This window comes from Nicotiana tabacum, chromosome 5, assembly GCF_000715075.1.
Source record: "Nicotiana tabacum cultivar K326 chromosome 5, ASM71507v2, whole genome shotgun sequence".
NCBI lineage: Eukaryota > Viridiplantae > Streptophyta > Magnoliopsida > Solanales > Solanaceae > Nicotiana > Nicotiana tabacum.
In genome coordinates, this window is record NC_134084.1 from 51,872,799 (window position 1) to 51,890,329 (window position 17,531).

The 17,531-nt window shown below is 39.5% G+C and overlaps 1 long non-coding RNA gene across 1 annotated transcript; it reads left to right on the plus strand.

Annotated features, from left to right (window-relative positions):
- Positions 1 to 8,970: 8,970 nt before the first annotated feature.
- LOC107777424 (uncharacterized) lies at positions 8,971 to 17,447 on the plus strand. The gene is made up of 4 exons (XR_012709519.1): positions 8,971 to 9,413; positions 11,151 to 11,235; positions 16,549 to 16,607; positions 17,248 to 17,447. It is a non-coding gene; the product is annotated as an uncharacterized LOC107777424 (long non-coding RNA).
- The last annotated feature ends 84 nt before the right edge of the window (positions 17,448 to 17,531 follow it).

The window sequence follows — 17,531 nt, forward strand, 5'->3', positions numbered from 1 at the left end:
CCGAGATGGAAATTTGGCCAAAGGATTCTGTACCTTCTACTTTTTGTACCGATGTTACGGGAATCCTCGTGGCTTCGAGACACCAAATACCGGTCTTACTCATGCGGGAAACCAAGACAAGTGGGAAGCTCGGAGAGGATTAGCTTTTATAATGGCGTTCCTGGGTACTTTGATTTGCCCCAGAAAAGATGAGAACATAGAGTTGGGACTCATGGGGATAGTTGACTTTATGATGAAAAAGGCAAATGGGGCCATAGTGCCGATGATTTTGGCAGATATTTTCCGAGCTCTGACCCTTTGTCGAGAAGGGGAAAGTTCTTTGAAAGGTGCAATATGCTGTTACAATTATGGATGGAGGAACACCTTTGCTACCGTCCTGGATACTTGAATTATGGTATGACTGGCCTCGAGTGCATTGAAAAACATGAAAAACGGGTAGAGGGTTATGAGTTCCCGGATGGTACGGAAGTATGGAATGCTCATTTGAGACCTTTGACTGCAAATAAGATCGAATGGACATTCGGGTGGCTCTCGGTCAGTGAGGTAATTTATATGTCGGCTGAGGTATGCTTTCTGCTGTTAATGGGTCTTTGGAGTATCCAGCCTTATGCTAAGCACCGAGTTCTATATCAGTTAGGCCGATACCAGACCATACCACACGATGAGGATTTGAGTCGGCAGGTTATTGAGTTGGAACCAAAAACCGCTTTTCCATAAGAAAGAGTGCGTCAGATTTGGCATCAGTGCAGATTCTTAGAGCCTAGAACTCAATACGAGATCTATCCAGAGGCGTGGTGGAGCCTAGTTACACTGCTTGGTATGGTAAAAGATCCCGAGCTCATCATGAGCCCGAAAGGCCCGCAAAGAAACCCCATGTCCAACAATTTATCGACGGAGCACAGGTGCAATGGGACTGGTTGACCAAAGAAAACGAGTACAGGGCTACCATAACCAAGTTGGAAAGGCAAGTCATGGACCTTTAGTTTGAAAATGGTTTGCAAGCCGCCGCAGATGAGGGAGAGAATAAAACACTAACCCAAGAAAATGAAACCCTCAAAGCTCAAATCTGGAAGATGAAAATAGCTGCTAGAAACCCGGAAAGAAGCCGAGTGGATGAAAGGCTTATAAGCAGTCTGAAAAAGAAAGCCCTTGAGTGTCGAGATGACCTAGAAAAGTCTGAGGCCAGTTTGGCGAAAGTCCTGGCTCAATTGGCGGAGAATGCAAAAGGGCGGGCACAGTTTGTGAGGCAAATTAAAAGAAAGTATGAAGGAACAATCACCGGCCTGAAAAGAAAAGTAACTACTCTTGAGAATGAGGCAGCCAAGCAGGCCAAGGACTTTAAAGCTGATAGGGAACACTGTTATGATTTGATGGCTCAGATGGAGGAAGAAATACAACAGTTTCCAAATCAGCATCTCCATGACACTCAGGTGTTAGAAGTCCGGAATCAACAGGTCGGACGTTTGCTTCAAGAAAAGGGTAGAATCCGAGAGAGGATCAGAACCATTGCCGACTACATTGTTGTGAAAATGCCAAGCATGTGAGGATATGACTCGCACCACCTTCTTCACGGCAGTGATGACATTTGTCCGGAAGATAATGAGTGACTTGGAGAGGCTTCAAAGGGATCTTGCATATAGGCCTGTGGCGAGACCGAATGATGTACCACGGGCCCCAGGAGCATTTGAGGCATTAATATATTCATGATTTTCATTGGAGTCTGTTAGTCTGTTTGCAAGTCTGTATTTTCTTTTATTGGAATCTGTTAGTTGGTTTTGAGTCTGTTGTTTTCACCTTTCAATCAGAGTCTGTTGGTCTTGTTTTGAGTCAGAGTTTGTTAATTTCCCTTTTTCGAGTCTGTTAATTTTATAATTTGGTAGAATGAGTGGTTGTAATCAAAACTGTTTTATTTTATGGAAAAAATTTGAAAATCCCAAAATATTTTGTTATTTATTTTATGCACTTATCTCTAAGAACTACGCAAAGGTCTGATTCATGCGAGGTCATGATACGTAGGCAGTCTTCATAGGATTCGACCATAACCAAAAAAAAGAAAAAAAAAGAGAGAGGAAAAACAAGAAAGGAAAAGAGAAAAAAATAAGAAACCATGGGGAGGAAACAACGGTAAAACAAGAGATAGAAATGAGAGGATAAAAACAAAAAGAAATCAAGCATAGAAAGACACGAGTGAAAAGAAAGGAGAAGAATTTGCAAATGGAAATAAGGAAAAGCCGGGATGACGCAAACAACCGATCAAATACATAATAGAAACGATTAACTGCTTAGGTGCATTCATTCCCCAAATGTGCAGTTGCCTAATCTGTTAAGCTCGAATCACTAACAAGTTTGTTGTTGACAATTCAGCACAGAAGGTTGGTTGGTTTGTGGTTCTTGAAGTAGTAACTCCTCTCTATAACATAAAGTTAAAAGGCAATGGCAGACAATAACAGAATTGGGTTGGTTGATACCGGTGCCCGAAAGCAGTCGGTTGAACATGACAATGGGTTGGTTGAAGAGGTAAAGATATTAAGACAACACATGACAGACATGTATCAGGCTTGGATGACTGGTAAGGCACCACCCCCGCCACCACCTAGCTTCCTAAATGCTACCCTTACCCAAACACCAGTCACAGTGCCAGATGATCCCCCATACTCTCCAGATCCACCCGCTTATCATGGATTTCCCAACCACCCTAGTAGCTCCATCACTCATCTTTCAATTACCTTTCCCAAAAATTGCCCTCCTATCTTATCCACCATCCCCAACAATGAAAATCCACTCAAAGCTCACGATGCCCAATATTACCCCTAAGAGGTTGTCCACAAGGTTCCCAACTTATACAAGTAGGGCCCGCGGGATGAGCCTCATGTTGAAAATGAAAAGTTCATAGGAAGAAAAGGGCGAGATGGGATACCTAGGAGGCTGAAAGGCATAGAACAGTCCTTAAAGAATAAGCAAGGAATGGGAGATCAGGGTAGCATGGCTTACAAAGAACTGTCTGTGTCCCCTGACGTTAGTCTGCCTACGGGGTTTAAAGTGCCAAAGTTTAACTTGTATGGTAGGTGTGGAGATCCGGTAGCCCATTTGAGAGATTATTGCAGTGAAATGAGAAGTGTTGGCGAGAAAGATGATTTGTTGATGGCGTATTTCAGTGAGAGCCTAACTGGGGCAACTTTGGAATAGCATAATCGTCAAGATGTTGGTAAGTGTCCTACATTGGGTGACATGGCTCAAGATTTTGTTCGATGCTTACAATACAGATCAGGTGTTACCCCAGACCGCTCCTCCCTATCTAAAATGTAAAAGAATCAGGAGGAAAGCTTTAGGGAGTTTGGGCTCAGATGGAGGGAGCAAGCTACTCGAGTCAGCCCCCCGATTGGTGAAGAAAAAATGGTTGAGCTTTTCCTACAAGCCCAGGGGCCCACCTACTTTAGTCATTTGATTCCGACCTTGGGTAAACCTTTCAATGATATGGTAAAAATGGGGGAGATGGTAGAATATGGAATCAAGTCCGGCAAAATCATGAGTTGTTAGGCATTGAAAAATACTACGAAAGACATTCAGAACATCCCAGTAAGTTTGGGTGGAAGAAAGAGAAATAGAAAAGATGATCCGCTGGGCATTCTTGCTAAACACTTTCAGCCTCAATGTCGACCCCGTGGATATCCATGACCCTCCCCAATGCTACTTCTCTCCACAGAACCCCCAAAGTCGTACATCACTTTCCCAGTACCCAGCTCCACAAAATGCCTATCCACCCCCACGAGCCTACCGAAACCCCCTGGATCAGGTTTCCGGCCTAATCAAGCATTTAAGAATGAGAGGTTGCGGAAGAAGAAAACCTTCACTCCATTGAGAGAGTCATATGCCAGTCTGTTCCAGAGGCTAAGGAAATTGGACATGTTGAAGCCGATCCAGATAAAAATGCCAAACCCTCTTCCAAAGAAGTTTGATTTTTCTCAAAGGTGCGCATATTGCTCAGATGCCCCGGGGTATGATATAGAGAAGTGTTGGAATCTGAAGAACGCGATTCAAAAGCTTATTGATGCAGGTGACATGGTCGTGCAAAATCCAGATGCAGCAGACAATAGCCAAAGTCCGTCACCTGTACATAATGAGACACATATGGTGGGTATGATTTATTTTGAAAAGGAATGTGAGAATTCTTCTAGGATCCTAGGAGGTACACGTGCTATGAAGCTTTCAGCGCTATCAGAGGTTGATCCTAAGAACGAGCAGGCAAAAGGCACCCAAAGGCAATCTGTTAAGAACAATGTGATGGAGACTTGTGAAGGTCCTAGTATTGTTGATGCAGAAGTCAGTGGCTAAGATGTTGAGTTTGATGATTGGAAAGACGCTCTTTTCTTGGCTAGCCGGGGAGGAGTTTTGGTAGTTTATTTTGTTGTTATTTCTGCTGTCCGGGTTATTTCAGGGTTGTAATCTGGATATTGTCTTGTGACTCAAACCCTTCTATCCTTTTATTTTGCCTAGTTTGTTTAGTCATAGTAGCCTGTTTAGTGTTGTCTAGGTTTGTTCTAGGTTTGTAACCCCAGTTTAGTTTGTTTGTTTCGTTGTCCAAACCCTTTCACCATCTGTCTAATACAATTTTCTATTTTCTGTGATTTCTAGTCATTTTTGTTTAGTTCTCTTTTCTTTTATAGTTCTTTTCCTGTTGACTCTAATAACATGACATGCATGCATAATTCTCAGCCTGGTCTTAAAAAGTCAGTTTAGTCATGAAGCAATGAATGAAACAATTTTGAAGATGATAGGGATATTTGAGGGAAATAAGTAAAGGCATTTTGAGATCACTTCAAGCCCGAATTGTGTGAAACTGGGGCAGATAGAACATAAAGAAAATCTATTGAAATGCATCATGCTGCATCGGTTTGAAGCTAAAGGCAAGTGTGCCTAAATTGACAGGGGTCATTCATGGTAATGAGAGTGAGAGTGTTGTCCAATGGTGCTTTGTATTTAACAGATGTAGAAGGCGAATGTGTGGATATGGTTATCAAGTCTGGTACAATCAAAAGATGTTACGAATGTTTTCCTTGGTTTGTTTAATTGTGTTGTTTGTACTTGGCATGTTTTGAATATTGGAATGACGAAGGCATTTTGTTCTGCTATCTAAACACTTTATCCTTTGTTACCCCTTTGAGCCTCATTTATTTTCTTTCATACCCCTTTTTTTATAATCAGTAGCAAAGTTCAGAAACGCAAGCGCAAAAGATAAGTAAAGTAAGAAAAAAAAAGAGAAAGAAAAAGAAGAAAAAGAGAAGAAAAAGAAAAAGAAAGAAAAAAACAACAACAAAACAACAAAACAACAAAAAGAGAAAAAAAAGAAAATGAAAGAAAAAGAGAGAAAGAAAAGAAAGAGATAACAGAAAATCACAACAACAAAGCAATTTCTATAACATGAACTATGTTCGACCTGATTCCTTTTAAGGATGCGTAGGCAGCCTCACGGTTCGGTCCCATCAAAAATAAAAATCCAAAAGTCCCCAAGCAAGAAACTGGGGTAGAAATTGTGGTTCTTGTAAGAAATCTGATTCCGAAAGTTGTAATCTTGAACCCAAATGAGTTGTTTTGAGCCTTTTGATACCCTTTCTTTCTAACCCCATCCAAAAACCTACATTACGGTCCAAAGAAAAATCTTCCGATCAGTCTTTGAGAGATGCCAAGGCGAACAAGTAAAGGTGAATCATATCAGGGCCAACACTCTGATCCAAACAAGGGAAATGAAAAACGAGAGAGTCTTTTTGATGAAAACCCTCACGGGTACCGCAAGGCGATGAAAGCTGAAAAAAATCAAAATGAGAGAGTCTTATGGGTGAAAACCTTCACGGGCACCTTGAGGCGACTGTAAGTTGAGAGAAAGAACAAAATGAGAGAGGCTTGATGGTGAAAACCCTTCGGGCACTACAAGTCGAATAAGGATTGTGAGTCAGATTAGATAATCGAAGAATTGAAGCCCAGTTTCACGGTTTAAGTGTACAACAAGAGTTGAACATCAGACTTGCTTAACAGAATAGGCCTCAGGTGCATGTCATGGTCATTAGAGTTGGTGTCCATATCTGATAGGTTTCTATTTTGTAGATTTCTTGTTAGGAATCATCTCTTTCCATTGTCCTTTACTCTGTCCCTTTTGTCTTGTTTACTTCCTCTTCATGAGTTTGTTTGGTCGGAACAAGTAAGAAATGACTTCAAAATCGGCCACTAGCTTTCCAATTGCACAAAACGAGATCTAGCTAGCACGTCACAGTGTTATAAGTCAGGAAAGAACAACATGCGCGCTGAGTTGGTAACAATCAACATGCTTTGGGGTCCATGAGAAATACGAAGGTTTGTTACATATCAATTCATGAACAATGCAACAAGATGGAGGGTCTTTGGTGAACGGATAAAAGGTATTTTCTGTGGTAAGATTGACAAAAGTTGTTTAATCAGTGACAAACGAGGTCTTCCGAGCAGAAATCAAAGTTATCGTGGTAAGTGAAGGAGCAACAGACCTCAAGGCCAGGGCCAGTGGTTTAAGTCAAGAAAGAACAACATGCACGATGAGTGGGTGGCAATTATCGTGCTTTGAGATTCATGTGAAACATAAGGGTTTGGTAAATGTCGGTTTATGAGCAATGCAACAGATAAAGGGTATTGGGTCTGAACAAAGAAGAGATATTTTCTGTGATAAGGATGATAGAGAAAGTGGTTAGTCAATAAACAAACAAGGTATTCGAGTGGAAATCAAAGTGATCACGGGAAGTGAAGGAGCAATCGCCCTCAAAGTCAAGGCCACAAACCAACCACCACATTTTTAAACTGACAAGATTTTTCTTTGATTTGAAATAGGGGTAGAAAATTTTGTTTGTCTCGGATAAACCCTTCGTAAGGGAAAGCAAGCACCAAACAGGTTTGACCGTAAGTTTTCGGGACCCTCCTGGAAAATGGGACCTAGTTTAAAATTCAAAACAATCATGAGTAGCAAGATCTAGCATAAGTGCGCCCCAAAAGAACATAAGTAGGCTTCAAAGTTTGTATGTTTGAGATAGGATTCAATTAGGAGTTGTCAGGACCCTCATGAATAATGGGACCTAGCTTTAAAATTTCCATTGGATAACAAAATTTAGCGTAAGTTCTGGTGTAGGGTAATATAATTTAGCCGTAAAATAGTCACTCTTAAGATAAAACTTGACTTTTGATTTTCAGGACCCTCCTGGATAATGAGATGTAGCTTTAATACTTTCTTAGATAACAAGATGTAGAGAAAGTAATACCTTTAGGAGATATAATTTAGATTTAAAACTGTCGTTTAATTAGGAGCTGTCAGGACCCGCCTGGATAACGGGACCTAGCTTTCAAATTCTTAGTAGTATTTGGTAACATGATTCAGTTTAACACTCACATATGTGCCCAGCTACCAAACTGGGGTATAAAATGTTCTTTGTTTTGTCTATTTTTGTTGAAATCAGGTACCCACTTGGAGAACAGGGAGAATACAATTCAAGTTTAGCAGTCTGGCGCCCACCTGGAGAGCTCGAGAATACAATTCAAGTTTAGCAGTCAGGCACCCACCTGGAGAGCACGGAATATAGTTCAAGTTCAGCAGTCAGGTGTCCACCTGGAGAGCACGGGAATACAGTTCAAGTTCAGCAGTTAGGCGCCCACCTGGAGAGCATGGGAATACAGTTCACGTTTAGTAGTCAGGCACCCACCTGGAGAGCACGGAATACAGTTCAAGTTTTGGCAATCAGACGTCCACCTGGAGAAAAGGAAAGCATCTCAGATTGTAATTCACGTTCAGCAATCAGGCGTCCACCTGAAGAAAAGGGAAAGTGTCTCAGATCACAATTCAAGTTGGCAACAAAGGGACTTCATCTAGAAAATACAAGTCAACAAGAATTACAAGATCAAGTTTGAAGATATAGATATGATTCTTGTAATGCATAGATCATAGTTTAGTCTAGCTTCTTTTATTTTGTCATGGTATAATAAGGAAATCAGTAAGCAGTACCACCTGCAGCTAGCAAGCATCAAGGTTCAAATCCAAAGTCTGCATGAAAAAACATTCAAGAATCAAGATCAAGCTTCAGAAAACTTATAGATAGGAATCTTGTAACTCGTAGTTAACAGGCTTAACTAGTCTTTTTCATCTTTTGATTTTGATGTAATAACAGGCCCGCGGACCGGAACCTCGGCGGAACGACACCTCGACTGGCTCTTCACCTCGGCATACTCCATCATCTCACTCACCTCTGAACTACACGTGGCCTAATTCCTTTATAGCCAAGGATATGTAGGCAGCTCAGATACCAGGGCTCGATCACATTCCCCTTTTCTCTTAGTTTTGGTCTCTTTAAATAAGGGTCGGGTCAAAATACCTGTCTAGTCGTTCTTTGTCCGAAAACGCTTCGCATTTCCAGTCAAAGAGGGGCAGTTGTAGACATGTGATTTTTGACCCTCCCCAAGATTTTTTATATTTTAGCATATAAATATTTAATTTAGGCCTAATATAGCTATTTCAACTATTGTTGACTTCTTTACTTTATTTTCGTCATAAAATAACAAAAATTACAAGAAAAATATTTTTAGCTTATGCATCTTTCATAAATTTAAATAAAAAATATACAAAAATAGTAACTTTATTTTATCTTTACATAATCTTAAAAATACAAAAATACATAATAGTTTCATGTTAGCTTTTGCATTGTATAGTATTTTTATCTTATTTTAAAAGAAGTCAATTAAGGTGTTGGATCATAATTTTAAGAGTTGTAGAGCCCAATTCGGATTAGTCCATTAAGCCTAGGGACCCTTCTAGACTCTTCTTTAGAACCAAAAACAAATAAAAAAAGACCCTAAGGACTTAACACAAAAAGACCTAGGGACTAATTGGAAAATACACAAAAATACACCTAAACCTAGACTCTACATATAGGTAATGCCTAAAAATCCGAGGGAGGAGTGCGGCTTTACATCAGGAATGACCCCCCCCCCCTCTGGATCTCGTCTCCTTCACACATCCCCCACCGACGGAGCTCCTTCTTCAGAGAAGAAGAGCCATTTCAATGGCTTCTCCTTAACCAAACCAACGACCCCTGCTCTCTTCTTCTATCCTCACACCTTTCTGCTCTCACTCCTTCACTCACGTTTTTAGCACACACATGCGCCTGAAACAATACAAGCACTCAAAATTGCTAGATTTTGAAAATGTGGAAAAATAAAATCCAAAGAGCTTCAAACGAAAGTTGAAAACTAAAATTAAAAGGCCTGCTTTCAATTTCTTCCGGTTTTGGAGTCAATTTCCGGGTCTGTTGAAGGAACTTTGTTGGTGTTTGTTCGCTGTTGGGAGCTCAAAATTCATCTTCTATTTTAGACCCTTGCTTGTTGTAATCAGTTTATTTTCGGCTATTTAGGTATGTATACATCTACCTGAAATCCTCTTTTGAATGTGAATGAGTATTGGGATTTTTGACTCTATGAATATGTTCGATTTTTCTGTGTCCTTTCTGTTCGACTAGCAGATCTGTCTTGCTTCTATCTGTCGACAATTGATTAAGATTGATGAACTAATATTAGTAATGATATGCTTCCCCTTAGATGCCACGCCTTTTACTTCTAGCAAAATGAAACATTTTCAGCTAAGATGGATTTGAGGAGATTCCAGTAATTTAATAGTGTGTCATACGTGTGAGTTCTAGACCATGGGATTACATATTTGGTCTTACAAACATTTGTTTGATCTGAAAAGTCATCATGGAGCCTTGAACACAATATGGATATACCAAAGTGTATAGATCATAGATGTGTGAATATATGCAATTTGTTTGTAAATGTTTTCTTTAGAAACTTAATCAGATATTGATCTCTTTAGAATTCTGTGTTGACTCTCTAAAATATGAAACAATGGACTATACAAATTAGGAGTCTGTTAATCTTGATGCAGTTAGTTGTCCAACAACACCACAGAAGTCACTACATTTCTCTTTCTAACACTAATGTCTAAGTGTACGGTGATTTAAAATTTGTTTATTTTACAAATCGTTAAGGATGATCCAAGATATTGGAAAGTCAGTGAACTTATTAATTTAGTGTTATGCATACCTAGCATTCAGTGCTCTTGGGGAACCTTATAATTGCAGATGCCTCTAGGTTAGTTTTTAATCAAATTATCGTGATTACGTACACGTTCGCGTGACATAATTATAATCCTAAAAACAAATTCGGATTATGCGTTCGCGCAACTTCGATCAAGCTTTCTTAGCAATAAAATTGTTTCTAATTGGTCGCTAATTAAATTTAGTTCATATAGTCTGAGGTGTGCCATCCACATTTTAATCATACATGACCCTCGTATTAATTTCATAACCTAGTTATAAAAAATGAATTTCGTAGTTTGCTTTAGGCACATAATTTAAAATTACCTTCCTAAACTCGGGTGTGCATTTCATGTAACCCAAATCCAAATCTTAACAACGTTAAATAAACTGTGTCTCGGACTACGGGTGCATTTCATGTGGCATGGTTCAAAGATGTGTTTTAGATGACGTTGAAATCTTCCTTAAAATAGCGGTTTAAAGCTAAGATGCACATAAGTTCAAAATGTTTTTAAATCAGATAACATGCCAAATGTAATAGTTGGGCGACCATGCTAGAACCACGGAACCCGGGAATGCCTAACACCTTCTCCCGGGTTAACAGAATTCCTTACCCAGATTTTCTGTGTTCGCGGACTGTAATACAGAATTAATATTTTCCTCGATTCGGGATTTGTAACTTGGGACACGATAAATTATCCCAAGTGGCGACTCTGATTTTAAATAAAATAATCCCGTTTCGATTGTCCTTTAATTGGAAAAAACTCCCTTATACCTTTCCCGGGGGGTGTAGGTAAAAAGGAGGTGTGACACTAGGTTGTTAACTGATACAATATTTGGCTCATTATCTCTTCATGCGCCGATGTGATTTTATCAGTACTTCTATGATTAGATGGTACCATTGCTGTGTACTTGTGAAATTCATGAATTGAGTATGTTATTAGCGAGTATCATTGATAATTCTTGCCACTATTATCTCGTAATGGTTAGTTACGATACTTGATGATTACATAGGGTTGATTATACTCATACTACGCTCTGCACTTAATTGTCCAGATCCAGGTGTTGGACCCACTTGTCAACTGTTGTGATTTTGCTGTGAGTTGCTGAGAGACGAGGTAGAGCTGCATTTCGACCACAGGTTTTGACGCCTCTTTCCATTTCAGTTGTTGTTATTATTATTTAGACAATATTTTTATTTCGTATTTCAAGACTTGTACTAGTTCTGGGGGATTTTATGTATTGACGCAGTTTGTTTGTCATTCGGCTTTAGATTTGTACTATTTTCATTAATTCTATTATCTTGCTTCACTTTTGTTATGCTTGACTTTCCTAGCACGTAAATTAGGCATCACGATCGGATGGTGGTTTTTGGGTCATGACAAGTTGGCATCAAAGCCATAGGTTCATAGATTCTACGGGTCATGAGAAAGTTTAGTAGAGTCTTGCGGATCGGTATGGAGACGTTTGTACTAATCTTTGAGAAGCTACCGAACTGTTAGGAAAACTTCACTTTATTTCATTCCTATCATGCGACTTTGTTATTTTTGAAGTTTGAACCTTTACTCTTCTATTCTCTCACAAATGGTGAGGAAACGTTTAGCCAGATCAGCCGAGCATCACTAGTGCCTCCAGTTAGGGTTGCAAGACGCCGGGGCCTAGATAGAGGCCGAGGTAGGGCTCGTGCTACAACTAGAGCAGCATCTGTGGAGCTACTAGTTGCTCCAATGGAAAAGCAGGTTCTAGATATTTTTGAGCCAGTGGGACCAACTCAAACTCCGGCAGTACCTATTTCTATGCTTGGTCTTCAGGAGACTTTGAAGCCTATATTAAATAAATTGATTCATCATGGTAGAGAAGAAAAATGGTGCACACACTATAATCGATCTTTGGATCACTGTCCCTAAAAGCAAGGAGTATGCCCACGTGTTTCAACGAGAACACCGTATGAAATAAATTAAGAGCTTCCTGCCATACAGAGACAAGTTTTGAATTTGGTTCAAGGTGCTTATTCAGACGACCTCAAACTGGATAGAGCAGGATTAATAGAACTTGTGGTCGTCTCAAAATAGAAAGAGGTGCAGACATCCCAACATGATGTGTTCCAAAAGGAACTTAAAAGAAAAGAATAGGACTGGAAAAAAGGTCCGCTCTAATAGAAGAGCTACAGAGGCTGATGTAGATTCAGTCTGAGCTACGTTCATAGGTATTGCCTAAAAATATCAATTTTATTGAAAAATAGAGCACTGACCTAAACAATACCTCTTCTAAGGCAGAAACAAGGTTAACCTCACCTTAGGTAATCACATCTTTATTTCTCAATGATCAAAGGACTATAAGAGCGATTCCGTAGTACCGGAAGGGTAAAGATTGAATCTTGAAAGACTGAGCCCCCAGCTAGCAAGATCGGGAGGGTTAGTGTCCTCTTAAGAAGGAATACCCAACATCTGGGGTCAGCTTCGATCACGAGGAGAGAAGAGCGGACCATTGAAAGTTTCAATTCCTATCCACAAGGTAGAGAGTTCTACTTCAAATCCAACGATTTATTGACCTATGAATCCGCTACAACTAAACTGTTTATCAACAAATATCTAAGAATGAGGTTAGTTTTATACTTCCTTTACATCAAAAGACTGTAAACTCCATACAATGCTTCTATAAAAAGACTTAAGATAATGGTAGAGAGTAAATCTCCTAGAAACTACTATAGCAGTATTTAAAAAAGCAAGGTATTGAGTCTCAAATGACATGCCCATACACCCCATAACAAAATGGGGTTGCAGAATGGAAAAACGACATTTATTGGAAGTCATTAGGATCCACACGCGGGCGGCAAGAGTAGCAGGCAAGTGCTTGGTAAGCCAACAACCCAGTAAACTGGGCAGCGCACTCGAAGAAAGGGGGAACGCTGAGCAAGTATGAGAAATTGGCCCCGCTCTGCTCTCTTAAAAGCAAGGACCACTATGGGAGGTCAAACCAAGGATCTTGTTTAGAGTATCAGTCTAGTCACTCAACTAATCCACTTGTGGAGTGCGTTTGGTATAGTAGTAGTCTGGTAGTTAAGACTTCACCCCTTCTTCTTCAATAAAGATGAGCCCAACTATTATATTGATTACACCAAACATAGCTTTAGAGGATCTTACTAGATAGGGCGGTAGAATAGAAATCTCACTACTAGCTTTAGTCTTAAGAAGGAAACAGTGGTCAGGAATGAATGTTATACTAAACTATCTGCCATTTCATTAGGACAACACTTGCTTCATAGATCTTGAGTATGTATACAAACTTAGCTCAAACAGGTATGATACTAGTTACACTAGCCACCTCATAGGCCGGGGGAGGAGCCCAGACTCCCACCGCCCGTACACTGGAGCAGCTAGCTCAGGGTTATCAAACACTGGGGTTTTTCCAGTGCTACTAGTTATTGCGCTACAGGCTGGGGTTGGACCACCTTTGATTGATGAGGAGTAGAAGATGTTAGAGCGATTCTAGAGAGTTCGTTCTCCTAGTTCAGTGGAGGAGAGTCAGAGGTTGCTCAGGTTTTCTTGATCAGTGCCATCAAATTCTTTGCGTAGCTGGTCTTGTGGACTCCAATGGAGTTGACTTCAATACTTTTCAACTGAAAGGGCCAACCTACAGGTGGTGGTAGACCTAGGAGTCGGGCAGGCTAGCTGGCACAGCACCACCCACATGGCATCAGTTTTTGGTTCTCTTCTTAGAGAAGTTCGTTCCATAGACTTGCAGAGAGGAGTTGCGTAGAGATTTTGAGCATCTACACCAATCGGTATTGATTATGAGTCAGTATGAGATGAGATCCATAGAGTTAGCGCGTCATGTAGTATTGTAATGATCCGACTGGTTATTTTGTTCATTAGCATTCTGTTCGATGGTTGGAGGTCTTGAGTTGCTTCATACGATGTATTATGACTTGTGTGTAAGGTCAGTTTTTGTTTTCGAGAGTTTATTTGGAATAATGGTTCTCAATTTAGAAGCTTTAATTTGGAAGTATTGACCAAGTTTAACCCTTGTATATTTGATCTCGAATCGATGTTTTGATGGTTCCGTTAGGTTCAGATGATGATTTTAGACTTGGAAATATTCCTAAATTTGAGTTTTGATGTCCTAGATGATTTTGAGGCTAATCGTCGAAAGTTGAAAGTTTAAAGGTTTAGAGAGTTGACAGGTTTGACCTATAGTTGACTTTTGTGGTTATTGATGTTCGTTTATGATTCTGAGCCCTAGAATAGGTTCGTATGGTGATTTATGACTTGTGCTCAAAATTAGGGTCATTCCGAGTTGTTTAGACAAGTTTGGCGTAAGTTGGAGTTTTGAAATTTGAAATAGTTCATTAAGCTAGAATTGAGGTGAGATTTATGGCTTTGATATTATTTTGTGTGATTTGAGGCCTCAATTAGGTCTGTGTTATGTAATCAGACTTGTTGGCAAGACTGGATGAGGTCCCGTGGGGCTCAGGTGTGATTTGGGGTTGTTTCGAGCCATTTTTTGTTGTGTTGCATTGCTAGTTTTGGCAGGGATCTTCTGTGGTCATACCTGCAGAACTTTGGGCGCACGTTTGGAGCCGCAGATATGGCATATGAGGCACATAAATGCAATTGGGGCAAAGGCAGGTCTGTCTGCAAATGCGGATTTCCTAGCGTAGGTGCGGGGGCATATATGCGCATGGGGAGTGCACTTGTGGTACTGCAGATGCGTATTTTGGCACACAAAAGCAAGGAGGTAGGAGTTGCGTGAGTTTCACATCTGTGATGTATTCTGTGAAGATGTGATGTTGCATATACAACTGTTGGCCTGCAGAAGCGGAATTCCCTGGGTAGAAGATTATATTTCGAAGGGTTTGCTAATTTTACCATATTTTAAGAATGGGAGTCTCGGATTGAGGCAATTGGTTACACCCTAAAGTTTCGTATGTGAGAATACATCGTAAGTCAATTGATGTAAGATTTGAAATGGGATCATCTTTGAAAGTACATAAAGTAAGTTAATCATATTACCTTGGAGGTTACAAATACTTAAGATCATGGACGGCAAGTACCAAGAGGGTTGGAAGGCTTAGAAGCTAAACCAATTGAAGAAAATAAGTTTCATCGAAAGTCGACAAGTTGGGAATGTTATAACATGTACTTTTGGGGTGGGACTAGGGTGATGAAAATAATAAGGAGGTTATGTTATGAGTTATTTTTGTCTTATGATAGTTGTGTGTTATGTTTTGAGGTCAAGTGAGTTGTGAAACAAAAGTTGGCAAAGATCATCACAAGTTACATTCAAAAATATGCTGAAATTTAGGTCAAATGTAGCTGAGCTTTTCTCCCAATATACTTGGAACTAGGATATGATCTACCTACCAAATTGAATATCTACGAGTCTATTTTCTAAGGCTTTAAATTGTTCATCAATACGACATAGGAGTAGAGAGATATGTACAGTTTTGTGAGACTGCACAGATATATGACAAGTAAGTGTGTCACTAAAGCTTTTTGAGCAATACATTTCATGTGTTATATGAGGTATTTTTGGGACATATTATATACCAAATTGAAAGTCTTGAAATTTAATTTCTAACGCTCTTAATCATTCATTCATACAACATCCAGATAAAAAGATATAAGCGTCTGAAGAAGATCCAACAATAGGGTGCAAAGCTAGCACCTCTTTGACTTTTCAAAAATGGATATATATAGGCCTTATGTCATCTCTTTCTTCAATTTTACACATACCACGATCATAATAAGACCCCTAAACTCATCCTCAAGCTTTCCACAAGGTTTTCCTAGAATATTAACATCTCGGGTGCGAAATCAAGAAGCGATAACACTAGAACGATCTCTACGATGTAAGTATCGCTATATCGCCTCTCTTTTTCTTTGTAGTTTGAGTTTTTGAAGGTAATTAATAGTTAAGAAAAAGTCTACTTTCTGTAGTTAAGCTTTAAATATCAAATAATATTGATAAATTCATTTCCTAATAGTTAGAACTCACGGGACGGTGATCGGAAACCGTGAGTTCGAGTTATTCGACTTGTAGTGGAATGTTTTGTTGGCTGTTTCGTGTTACTTTTGGATAGTCTATTTTGCTGATGTTTTATGGAGTTTTGGAGGATAAAAGGTGAGTACAAACACCACATAATGATGGAATAGTGGGCTGGTCATTCGTTGTTACATTTTTAGGTTGTTTGACACTACTTTTTTTTCGTTTTATGTATGAAGTGATTAGGGTGTGTGGGTTATTTCATGATATATTTTGATGGAGATAAGGTTGGAAAATGATGCATACATGTTTTTATTGTTTTTTTCTTGGTGTTTTTGGTATATGGTATTGGAGGAGGTCCTTGTTACAGGGGAGGTGCTGCCCAAATTTACGTAAAAGAGCTACTAGTTTAAGTTGCAAATTTAACCTTTACTCAACACTGATTTTGAATCTTCTTATGCTGTGGTAGATTGAATTGAGTTGTTTGAAGAATTTCTTGGAAGGTATTAAGGACTTAACAGAGTTAAGGTATGTTAAGGCTAAACCTTTCTTTCATTTTGGCATGATACAGTAACTACATGTATTTGATAACGAGATATAAAGAAAAGTTCATATTCCTGAATTTATATAAATTTTCCTAGTCTCATAAGTTTCTCTCTCTCTCTCTCTCTCTCTCTCTCTCTCTCTCTCTCTCTCTCTCTCTCTCTCTCTCTCTCTCTCTCTCTCTCTCTCTCTCTCTCTCTCTCTCTCTCTCTATATATATATATATATATATATATATATATATATATATATATATAATCGGTGGGCAAACCCCTATTGGGCAACCTCTGATCAGATGGTAAGTTATATACCGAGCCTATTGTGGCCAGAGCCTATGAGCAAGCCCAGAATATCAGAGCGCCTATGAGCGAGCCTACTACGGCAGAGCAGTTACATATACCGAGCCTTATAAGGCCGAATAACTATTTTACTTACTATATTGAGAGAGTCGAGTCAATATCAATAGGTAAGCATATCTTTAAATTATCTTTTACTCCCAGTTACTTTCAATTATTATATTATCAGTTTAGTTCCAACTTTCAGTTATTCTATTGCCTTACATACTCGGTACTTTATTTCGTACGGATGTCTCTTTTACCGGGGACGTTGCATTTCATGCCTGCAGGTCCTCATTGACATTCAGACAGACTCTCCCAACAGACCGAGTCAAACATCAGCTTGGTTGATAAGCTCCACTTTCTCGGAGTTACCAGGTCTAGACCTTGGAGTCCATTTTATATATACATGTTTGATGGGTAGGTCGAGGCCTTGTCTCGACCATGGTACAATTCAGTTATCTCTAGAGGCTTGTAGATGAGTCTTGTATATTTTGTATATCAGTAGATGTTTATGGCGGCTTTGTCGGCCTGCATAGTTATATATATATATATATATATATATATATATATA